Source organism: Neomonachus schauinslandi, chromosome 8, assembly GCF_002201575.2.
Source record: "Neomonachus schauinslandi chromosome 8, ASM220157v2, whole genome shotgun sequence".
In the NCBI taxonomy this organism is placed as follows: domain Eukaryota; kingdom Metazoa; phylum Chordata; class Mammalia; order Carnivora; family Phocidae; genus Neomonachus; species Neomonachus schauinslandi.
The window spans coordinates 27,426,807-27,437,895 of NC_058410.1; the positions used below are offsets into that span (position 1 = coordinate 27,426,807).

At 40.1% G+C, this 11,089-nt stretch overlaps 1 pseudogene; it reads left to right on the plus strand.

The window, feature by feature from the left end:
- The first annotated feature begins 5,047 nt into the window (after nucleotides 1-5,047).
- Nucleotides 5,048-6,080, plus strand: LOC110583227 (annotated as a pseudogene).
- Nucleotides 6,081-11,089: the final 5,009 nt, after the last annotated feature.

Here is an 11,089-nt window from a genome sequence, read left to right on the forward strand (position 1 = left end):
CTTTTTTATAGGTAATGGCTAGGACAAGTCATCGCTGTGATACAACCCCACCTGGCAAAAGCACTCTCTCTCCTTTTTTCTCCTTTATGTGGGAACTTTCCTCATTCTCTTGGCTTTAGAAGATGACAGGAGGCCACATCAATCCATACAATCTCTTTTCTTATTCTCCTTTCTTTTCCTCTTGAGTATTACTTTATGGAAGGGTGTCTTTATTTCTTCTGATTCTTGCTTTACTAGTTTTTCTCTCTAAATGTTTCCTTTCATGACTCTTCCCCTGACTCTGGTCTCTGCCACATCAAGAGAACTTTCCCAACATCTCTTATCTTATTAGGAAAGTGTATAAAGGATGAGTCCTCCTTATTGTCTCATCCTTTCCTTCTGAACTATTAATGGCAATTTGGAATATCTTGCTTTTTAAAGGAGTGTTGGGATAGAAGAAGAAAGTATATTTTCTTTAACATGTGGCAGGATGGAGATATAAGGGAGGAAAATAAGAGTGTTGTTTCTTTTAATAACTCAAAATGTTACTAGCAGGAGTGTTTTGTCAATTATAGAAGGTATTTTTAATTCCTTAGAAGGAAGACTTATGGGGGGATGCTACGGCCCAGGATAATTAGTCTGTGACACAAACTGCATTCACTTTCTTGACGACATGTGTTAGCTGGGATTGATAAGGACAAATTGATGCGCTCAAGCATGGGGAAGAGAGTCTAGAAATACTCATTGTGTCCTCATGACTTCACCTGGCATATTATTCTATGAAAAGCCTCAAGTATCCTAACTTTTCTCACCCTTCATAAATTCAATGTGAACATGCACCCAGTAACCCTTTGATCCAGATTCACTTTATACTGTGTGCCCAGGGGGACCTCAGCCACCAACTCTGCTGGGTCTCATCTCGGTAGACTCAGAGGGCCAAAGCTTCGGCTTGCTATGTAGGACCTGCTCAGTAGCTGTATGTTTTATTCAGAGTATTATTCCCTTGGGGCCTTCAGTATCTCCTAAAGATTAATAAGCAATCAGCCAATCTGTCTTCTTAACAATGTGGACAGATCTTTCCATTTTTTTTAGAAAATAAAATTTACTAAGAGCGGTGGCACTTGCCCCTTTTTGGTCAGAGATAAAAAGAATCAGAGTCTTACCAGGAAGATGGAGAGTGCAATGACTTTTAGCTTTCTGCAGCACAGGAAAGGAGACTGTGATTTCCCCACACTAGCTAGAGAATTCTGCTTCTTCTGAATCAATTGGGTGATCATAGTCTTATTAGAAGGGAGTGTGTTTGTCCTCATTCTACTTTGAACCAATAATTACATAGTTCTGCCTTTCATGTCCATTTAAAATTACTGTTGCAGAATACATTTATCACAGTTATTCATAGTGTAAGTGACAAACCCTAAGGGAAATTAATTTAAACATCAATTGTGTATTTATATATTTATGGTTCAAATCCCTTGAAAACTGGAAATATATGCATGAAACATAGTAGTGCCCCAAGACAAAACAACAACAGCCTAAAAGGAAACTAAACTGGAGGGAGAACTGATGAAAATCAGAAAGCAGGCCTAAGAAATTTAATACTAATAAATGCCATTGTTGAACGAATAACTGCATGTTAATAGTTCATACATTTTTATCTCTAATCTTCAGCAAGAAGTATCATGGTCCCATTTTTCAGAAAGTGAAACTAAGGCCTAAAAGGTGGAGAAACTGACCCAGGTCACTTAGTTATTAATTTCTCTCTGACCCCAAAGCCCATGTTTTTTCCACTATGAACGCTATACTACTGGTCTCAACTATTTCTTCTTTGTTGGGCTTCCAAAATTAAACTATGTTTGAGAATCAAAAGGTAATTCCACAGTTTGTCAAAGTAAGCAGTAGAAGGCAATTTAAAGTAAAGAAAATATTAAGTTAAATTGGAAAACATGAATGAAGCAGATGCAAATTTTATAGTAACTTGAATTCAAGACAAAAGGCAAAGGAACAGGTTCTTAAATTATTTTCAAGATTCCTCTTTTGAGGTGAAGGACATAGAAATTTTAGTGATTCAACAAATTGCTGTTTTTCTTCTTTTCCCAAAAGATTGTTGAATCTACAAATCAACAATCTTACAAAATTTAAATATTCATTAATTTTAGCATTTCCAATAAAATTAAGGAGAGTTTCATGCACTATATTTGATTTTATGTGGTTCCTGAAATTCAGAGCATTAATTATTATTTTTTGCATAAACAGATAAATTATGTCTATTGAAAATATGTAAACTGCCTGATTTTAAAGGGAAAATATTGCTTTCTGTTTATTAAAGAGCACTTAAAAATTTTAATGGACTACGAATTAATTTAATTCAAAGCTGGTCTGTAGAAACATGAAATACCATGGAATATTTTCTTTACTTCAAACAAAGCCCAATTCCATGCAAACCTCCATGGAGAGTGAGTCCCTGGTTTGTTTTTCTGAAGCTGAAGGCATTCTGCATGTAAGGTCATTACCTGGGGCTCTTTCTGGATGTGGTGCACAGGCCAAGTGTCCATATTGGAACTGCCAATTCTTTTGATGACCCTGCCCATTTCACTACTATTGGGCTACAACTCTTAATCAAAGTCACTTCAAAGACCCCAAACAGATTGATTCACATGTGAATGCAACCCAAACTGTCTTCCAAAGGAGGAGGGATTCTAGTCTTATGTTCCTTTGAACCTACTGTTGCTCATTTACTAGTATTTACTTTGCATGGCCTATTGCTGAACCATGGAAATTGGAAAACAAACTCCTATTCAGCAAGTCATGTCAAAGGTGACTGCGGAGCCCGAGAATTGACTGTGGGACAGACATTCTTTCTGATCTGGAGGCCTCTTCTGCAGCACTGCTGTCTCCACAGTTACATACCTGTCCGTGGAAGCCTTTCGTTTATCTTGTCTATGTGGGAAGTCCTAGACGATGCCATCAATCTGAGAGATGAGAGAGATGCCCATGTGACACTCCAACAATGGTTGTGGGGGATGGGGAGGGGAAGAAGAGAAAGAAAGAAAAAAAATTAGCCAATCCTGAACAAAGTTCTTTTGAACTGTACCATGGTCATAGAGAAGATCCCATGGGCACTTCTGTTCAGAAACGTACTTTGTACTCTGCCAAACACACAGTAAGGCAAGCATTTCCACTTGAGAATAGAACATGGATACTGTCCAACGACTCAGGGAAGAGAAGGACAGGAAATAATCAGATTCCTGAATTTTCTTTTGGGGGAAATCAGATTCCCTTAGAATAACGCAGCTGCAGCACGCATCACTGCTTACCGGTCATTGATGAAGACCATATTTCCTGTTTCTTCCTCTTATGGCAGAGTCAGTAGAGGGGTACCCAGGATGTTGTGTTTGAATGACTTGGGTGTTCTGTGGCCCCCAAACCAAGGTTGCTGGTATTTTTACTAGTCTGGATTGCACATTGAAAAATGTTAAAATTGGATTCTTTTGGAGATATAGTCAAACACACTTTAAAGTTCTTTTGATGTGAGAAATTCACCAACCCAGATTGAATGATAGGTCTTTTTTTTGTTCCTGAAAAAAAAAACTTTGAATATGCATTTTTTACTCTATGAGGTTGTACGTTTCAATCATGAGATTGCATGTGAAAGTGCCTGGGAAGATGTAACATGCTTCTCAGCCTCCCAGCCATGATCATCGGCTCCACCATCAGCAGCACTAGCAGGGTCCTTTGGAAGCAGAGCTGAATGCTGTGTCTATGATGGAAGCCAAGTCCTGTTCATGTCACTCGAATTGAGATGAAGATGAAGCTTTTCTTATGGGAAGGTCCTTGACGAAGAGCTTTGCTGCCAAGCTCACAGTGCTCCAGCCAGCTGACCCTTAGGGCAAGGTGCAAAGTCCATCTGTTTACACAGTCTTTTACTCCATGGGGGTTAATTTGAGAAGAAATTTCTCAGACATGATATGGAGATGTGCGTGCAAATAGTAGTGTTTATTTAGTACCATTTTTTTTCTATCTGACATATTTTATAAATATTCCAAATGCCTACAAAAGTAGACTCCAATGTATTCATTTAAAGCATCACAGGATGTTATTTACAAGTCGAATTGAATCAGTTCTGTTCAATGAGAGGATACAATTTTAAATATAGACTGAAAATAAAAATTCGATTTCCTTGTGACAGGAATAGTGCACTGTGTTTTAAACAATTGTTTTAATCATCATTCAGATCTCAAAATAGCTGAGATAAGAGCAGATGATGAAGAGATAAAAATAGCAAAGTAATCCATTGAGAGACCCTATGGAGAATCCAGCATCAACTACAGCGATCTCATGTGTCTTCTGTAGAATATCTCTCCGCCCTTGGAGTTTTGCTATTGCAGAAGTCACTGAAGTCATCTGCAAGGTCATTTCCATGCACACCATGTCCTTCCACTTATATTCCAAACTTCCTACTAAGACCACCAAATGCTTCACACCACGATCTCATTCGTCTGGGTTATGTCACTCTGGAGTGGCGTGTGGATATATTTCCTAGAATGTCCTCATTGGGCCATGACTGAGAGATACTAGATTTAAAGTACTCCCTTGTTATCATAACTTTAGCTAAAAATTTAAGCGGTAGATGACTGTATACGTTTTAACAAAATTAGTGGGAAAATCGAACCAAGAACCCAACTTCCCTGTCTGTCAGCCTAATTTTTCACTCACCAGATCACATCAGCTCATGAACGTGTAATGTACCTTTGTGTGGGGTGGTGGGATCTGGAGGGGCAGGGAATGCATGCGATAAAGTGACTATTGGTATGTGGAACCGGGAGAAATAACATATGGGGTTTAAACCGTATCAGAGGTCTTGAAAGAGCTCTATTCAACCTCAAGCTTCGTTTTTAATTTGCATTTTTCTCCTCTTTAAGATAACTCTGAGCATTGAGCTACAAGTGGCACTTGCTGGAGATGGCTTGTTCAGGCGTAACTAATGCAAATATTTGGTAGGGCTCTCGCTTGTGCCCGACACTGCGGAGTGTGAGGGGCACAGAGACTCGGGGAGGGAGACGGCAGCAGCATGGCGGCTGCATTAGAGCCGCCCACCCTCCTCTTCCCCATCCGTCACTGCCAGAGTCACTGGGACCTTAAGTCTGCATCTGTTAGTTGTAAGCCCGCTGCCCGCCCCGTCAGTCCCCGGGTCCACCCGTCCTCCTTCCTTTCTCTGCCACTGGCAGCCCGACGTCGGAGACCGGAGACGGGGGACAGGATAACTCCCACTCCCCACCACACACCCCACCCACCAGCCCTGGGGCTGGACCACGGAGGATGTGAAGCTGGGGGTCCCCTCGCTCCCGCAGGGCAAAGAAGATGACCGAGGAATGGACCTACCCTATGAGAAGAGAGCTGCAGGAAATTTTACCTGGATTGTTTTTAGGCCCATATTCTTCTGCTACGAAAAGCAAGCTACCTATACTACAGAAACATGGAATAAACCCTGTAATATGCATAAGACAAAATATTGAAGCAAACTTTGTTAAATCAACCTTTCAACAACTGTTTAGATATTTAAGTCTTGGATATTGCAGATAATCCAGTCGCCAATATAATACGGTATTTTCCCATGATTAAAGAATTTACTGATGGAGAAAAAGTTCTTGTCCATGGAAATGCAGGAGTCACTGAAGTCATCTGCAAGGTCATTTCCATGCACACCATGTCCTTCCACTTATATTCCAAACTTCCCTGTCTGTCAGCCTAATTTTTCTGCCTCTGTTACTGCATACATTATGGAAACATTTGGAATGAAGTACAGAGATGCATTTGCTTACGTTCAAGAAAGAAGATTTTGTATTAATCCTAATGCTGGATTTGTCCATCAACTTGAGGAATATGAAGCCATCTACCTAACAAAATTAACAATACAGATGATGTCAGCACACAAGATAGAAAGGTCATTATCTGTTCATTCTGGACTCACAGGCAGTTTGCAGAGAACACAGGAAGAAAAAGATGGTTTGGGAAACATGCACGTGGTGACTGCAAAGAATGGCCGACTCAAGAGCAACATTATAGGGGATGTGAATTTCTATTTGGGAAGGAGAAAATACTAGAGACAATAATAATGTAAAATGGTAAAAACAAACAAAAAACAAAAAAGAAAAAGAAAATATTTAATGGGCGTGTCCACTGGGCCAGTGTTACTCCAAGCGCTATGACACGCCTTGCTTCATGTAAACCTCATAAGTAACCTATGCAGTGGGTACTACGGTTTCCTCCACCGTACAGATGGGGGAATTAAGGCAGGGGGACCGAAGCAACTTGTATCTAGCAAGTGGGGGTTGGGATGACTCCAGAGCCTGCCTTGCTAATCCCCGTGCTCTGCCGCTTCCTCTGTGCGAGCTGTACCCACCGCAATCCAATGGACTGGGTGGAACTCAACACCCAGTACCTTAGGGAGATGCTCTGTTGGAATTAATGGAGGTCAGTTTTTAATGGAACAGCTTGGGACATGGCTAGACACCCATTAAGGTGGAATAACCAAGGAAACATCTGTCAAAAACAAGCCAGTTTGAATGTACAAAGATCACTTGTTATTTGCACAATAGTCATGTGTACACAGATGGAGGCTGATTTGAACTTAAACATTTTGTCATCTAGTAGAACAGGTTTTGTCATCTAGTAGAACAGGTTATTTTCTTTGAAATCAGGTTCACGGCATGAATTTGTCTCCGAAATCTACATTGCCCAGAGGTCAGGTCTCTCTGTCAGAACTGTGAGGAGCTCTGGACTGGGGTTCTGAACAGTAGTGAGGTCCCAGTGTATCTGCCTCTCGGTCTGTATTTGAGTTCTGAGTATGGCTGTCTTCCCCTGGTGATATGCTCGTCTCTAAGGGAATGAGACTGGAGCCTCAAATTTCTCTCCCTCGAACCCTTATGACATTGTGCTCGATAGAATGCAATTCTACCCCTGCCAGCAACAGGTGCAGCGTGGGGAAGAACACCGTTCCACAGATAACAGGCATGCATATGTCTGGTGGATTTAATTAGACACAGTGCCCATTAACAATTTCTGCAGATGTTCACATCAAATCAGCTGAGCTAATTTTCTCACACTTTTCAGTTTGGTCTATTTTCCCCTTTCCCAAGTGTAGCTACTCTCACCTTTATCTTATGATGCCTACATGCGAGCAAACTTCCTTCTGCTCCTGGAATCCAGATATTCAATTCACTGTGTGACGTTGAAGAGATACAACTGCTGTTTGATACTTAGTCTTTGCTCTGAAACATATATTATTCATGGTTAAGGGCCATTTCTGGAGAGTAGGGAATTAGTGGCTGTGTCTAGCTAGGAGCCGCTTAGTCTCTGTCTGTGTCAGCTAGTCTCTGACACAGAGAACATGCACACTGGGTTCTCTGAGGCACACTGGCCTACCCAGTCAAATAATTAAAAAGAATTGATATCAGCTGCATTTAACTCTCCTGCAGAAGCACTTTGTGAAATTAAGTACTCATGGTCCCAGAAAGCTAATGCTTTTTCTAAAGAGTGCAGTTTATTCCCAAAGGGGATCTGAGAGTATATCTTCATAGCTACCTATGCTAGATTTAAAAACAAGCATATTGTAACAGACTGGAAAGAAGACTGGACCCAGGAATGAGGGGATTTGGGCGCTCATCTCAGTGCCATCCCTAACTACCTGGGTAATCTTGGTAAATCACTTTACCCCTCTCGGCCTTACTTTATTCATTTATGAGACAATAAAGTGGGAGGTTTTATTTTTAAGATTTCTTCTAATTCAAAAGTCCTGTATTTTTTTTAAATAGCTAAATGACATTGTTTCTCTCTACCCTACAAGCATGACTCATGGCTACACGATAACATTAGAATAACAGATAGGCACCGAGCTTTACATATAACCTTCCTTTAAAGGCTCTCAACAACACTGGCAGGCAGACACAGTTCTTATTCCCATTTTAGAAAAATCACTCCCATGGGCAGATTTCATGATACCTCTAAAATAATGAGGTCTTTAACAGATCGGTATAGACACAAGCACAGAGAGGTCTAAAATACGGTAGTTGTCACTTTCCTGTCCTTCCCTTTCTGTCACCTCAAGTCTCAACTACCTCATTGGAGTAGATACATCTCACATCTCCAAAGCAGAGACCCAGAGCAGAGGCGCTCTTCAGATGATCTCCAGGTCTAAAATACACACCCATGCCCACCTAGTCTCCTCCAGGTGGTTCTACAGGGGATGATGATTAGGAAGGTAAGGAAGAGCTTCTGTTAAGAAGGAGCATTCATAGACCATTTAGAAATAAGACTATAGCTACATAGAAAATATCAGACACAGGCCTTCTGGGAAGTCTTAGGACCTGCCTCTGATGATTGGTATGAGGCTGGGGAGGATGAGGAAAGACAGGACAAAGTTGCAAACCAACAAGATAACTTACAAGATCACAAGGTAACTTACCTAAGGCTTTGTGTTATGAAGTCTCTGTGTTAAATATCATGTAGATATATATTTAAGTTTATTCTTTCATTTTGCCTGCTTGTTTATATGCTAGCTTGTCATTTTCATGTTACTACTATATTCAGGATCGTAAAACATTTTTTAATGAGGTTTAGAGTTTTGGGTTAGAGTTTTTGACAGCTCAAACAGAAGGTAACTCCTAGACCCACCTTATGCCCATAAATTACCTGGGATCATGCATGACAACCAGACTTCACATTTCAAGCTAAGAGCTGGAACCAAGGGATAGCGTTGACAGAGGTAGCACATTGACAGTACAAATGTGTTCTTATTTTGCATGAATAAATTTGCACATTGTACTAAGTCTAGTAAGTGGATTCCCAAAGTCCCATGATGATCATCAGAATTAAAGGAGTAAAAGTATGTTAGGTGAGCCAATATAGGTAAGTGAGCACTATTAGTTCAGTAGTATTAATGCAGTTCAAGAGATCTAGAAGGAAAAATTCCATGTCATGCTCCATGGCATAAGCAATGGCATTTGATTAAAATAATGTGGCACCCCTAAAATCCCTGCCATAGGCAAAGCATAGTTGGATAAGAGATTTATGAGGAACTTTCGTCTTCCTTTCATTTACAGTACCATTGCTGATGACAGGAGGGAATAATAGAATAGGGATTTATAGCAACATTCATCACTCTAACCATTTGATTTTTTTGAAGTCTTTGCAATCTTTATTTTTTATTTTTTAATTGATATATAACGTTAGTTTTAGATATGCAACATAATGATTTGATATATGTATATATTCTGAAATGATTACCAGAATAAATTTAGTTAACATCCATCACCTCAGTAGTTATAACTTTTAAGATGCCCTCTCTTAGCAACTTCCAAATATATAATATAGTATTGTTAGCTATAGTCACCATACTGTACATTACACCCCCAGGACCCACTCATACCTAGAAGTTTGTATCTTTTGGCCACCTTCACCCATTTCACCCACCCTACACACCCCCTCGCCCTGTCTCAGGCAACCACCAAGCTGTTCTTCATATCTGAGTTTTGTTATTTTTCTTCTTTAGAGTCCACATATAAATGAAACCATATAGTATATGTCGTTCTCTGTCTGATTTATTTCACTTAGCGTGATGCCTTCAAGTTTCACCTGTGTTGTCACAAATGACAGGATATCCTTCTTTATGGCTGAATAATATTCCATTGTATTTATACACCACATTTTCTCTATCCATTCATCCATTGATGGACATTGATATTGTTTCCATGTCTTGGCTAGTGTAAATAATGCTGCCCTGAACATGGGGTTGCAGATATCTTTTCAAGATGGTAATTTTGTTTCTATTTGATCTTTTGAATAGTGCATCTGAATGGTCTTTTCCGTGTTTTCTAAACTAGACATTGAAATTAGCTTTGGTGGGGGGGGTGCTTTTCAAAGGAAGTGTTCCTTTGAAGGCAGGATTGATACATGGGTCCCACAGGCCTTCCATTGAATAAGAAAGCAAAGTCCACTACCACCTTCAGAAGAAAAGCATTTCTTTTTTTTTCTTTAAGATTTTATTTATTTATTTGAGAGAAAGAGAGAGCAAGCAAGAGCACAAGAGCAAGGGGAGGGAGAAGGAGACTCCCCGCTGAGCAGGAAGCCCTGTGTGGATCATGATCCCAGGACACTGGGATCATGCCCTGAGCCAAAGGCAGCTGCTTAACCAACTGAGTCACCCAGGTGCCCCAGCATTTCTTTTGATAGAAAAGAACATACTCCCTTTTCCACCTTACATATATAAGCCTTGAAAGGGCAGAGTTATCTATATACCACTTATTAGGGTGATAACTATCATTTTAGTGACTCTATATATTAACTTATTCTGAAAAGAATATTTGAAGTATAATAAGCTATTAAAAATGTCCACCTACATGTGTCCAGGTGCAGTGTTTCATTATCCATCTTTAAAGATTAATGTGTTCTGCACAAGCAAATTGTACAATAATGTGAACTTCACTAATTATGCAAAAAGCTGTTTTCTTTCCCATTCGTTGTGAAAATTTGCTTTAAATATGCATTTTACACTTCCGCCTTTGAAAGTAGAGGATCTTGAGCATAGTGATATCATCTAAACTTGCCCTGGTGACTTGGAGTTTTCCCTTGAAATAAGTGTCTTTTTTTTTTAATGCAGGATCTTAATTCTGTCCTGAATTTCCCCTTCTCTGGAGCAGAGTGTTAGTTGTCACATCACCTGTCCCTTTACATCTTTACCCTTCAGGTTCCCTGCATCAGTGTTACTTAGGACCAGGAAAGTGTACCCAAACTAAGAGACAGTAAGACTTCCAATGAGTTCTTAAGGAACTAAAGCGTGTAGCTCTAGGGCCAGGAGTCTATGACAGAGACTTTGGGGACTAGTGGCATCTTTCCTTTACTTTCGTACCATTCCAGAGCCCAGGGTTTCCTGAAATCTGACCCTGGAAGAGTGGAGTGCTAATGTCCCTGTTTGCGTATCCCTTACAGATTACAACCCAGTATCAGTCAAATGGTTGAAAAATTAAAATCTACATGATGAATATGCTCCATGTGTGGCCCATGTATTTTACGGGATGCAGAAAGAAGGTATCTTTTCTTTATCTCTTGACTCCCT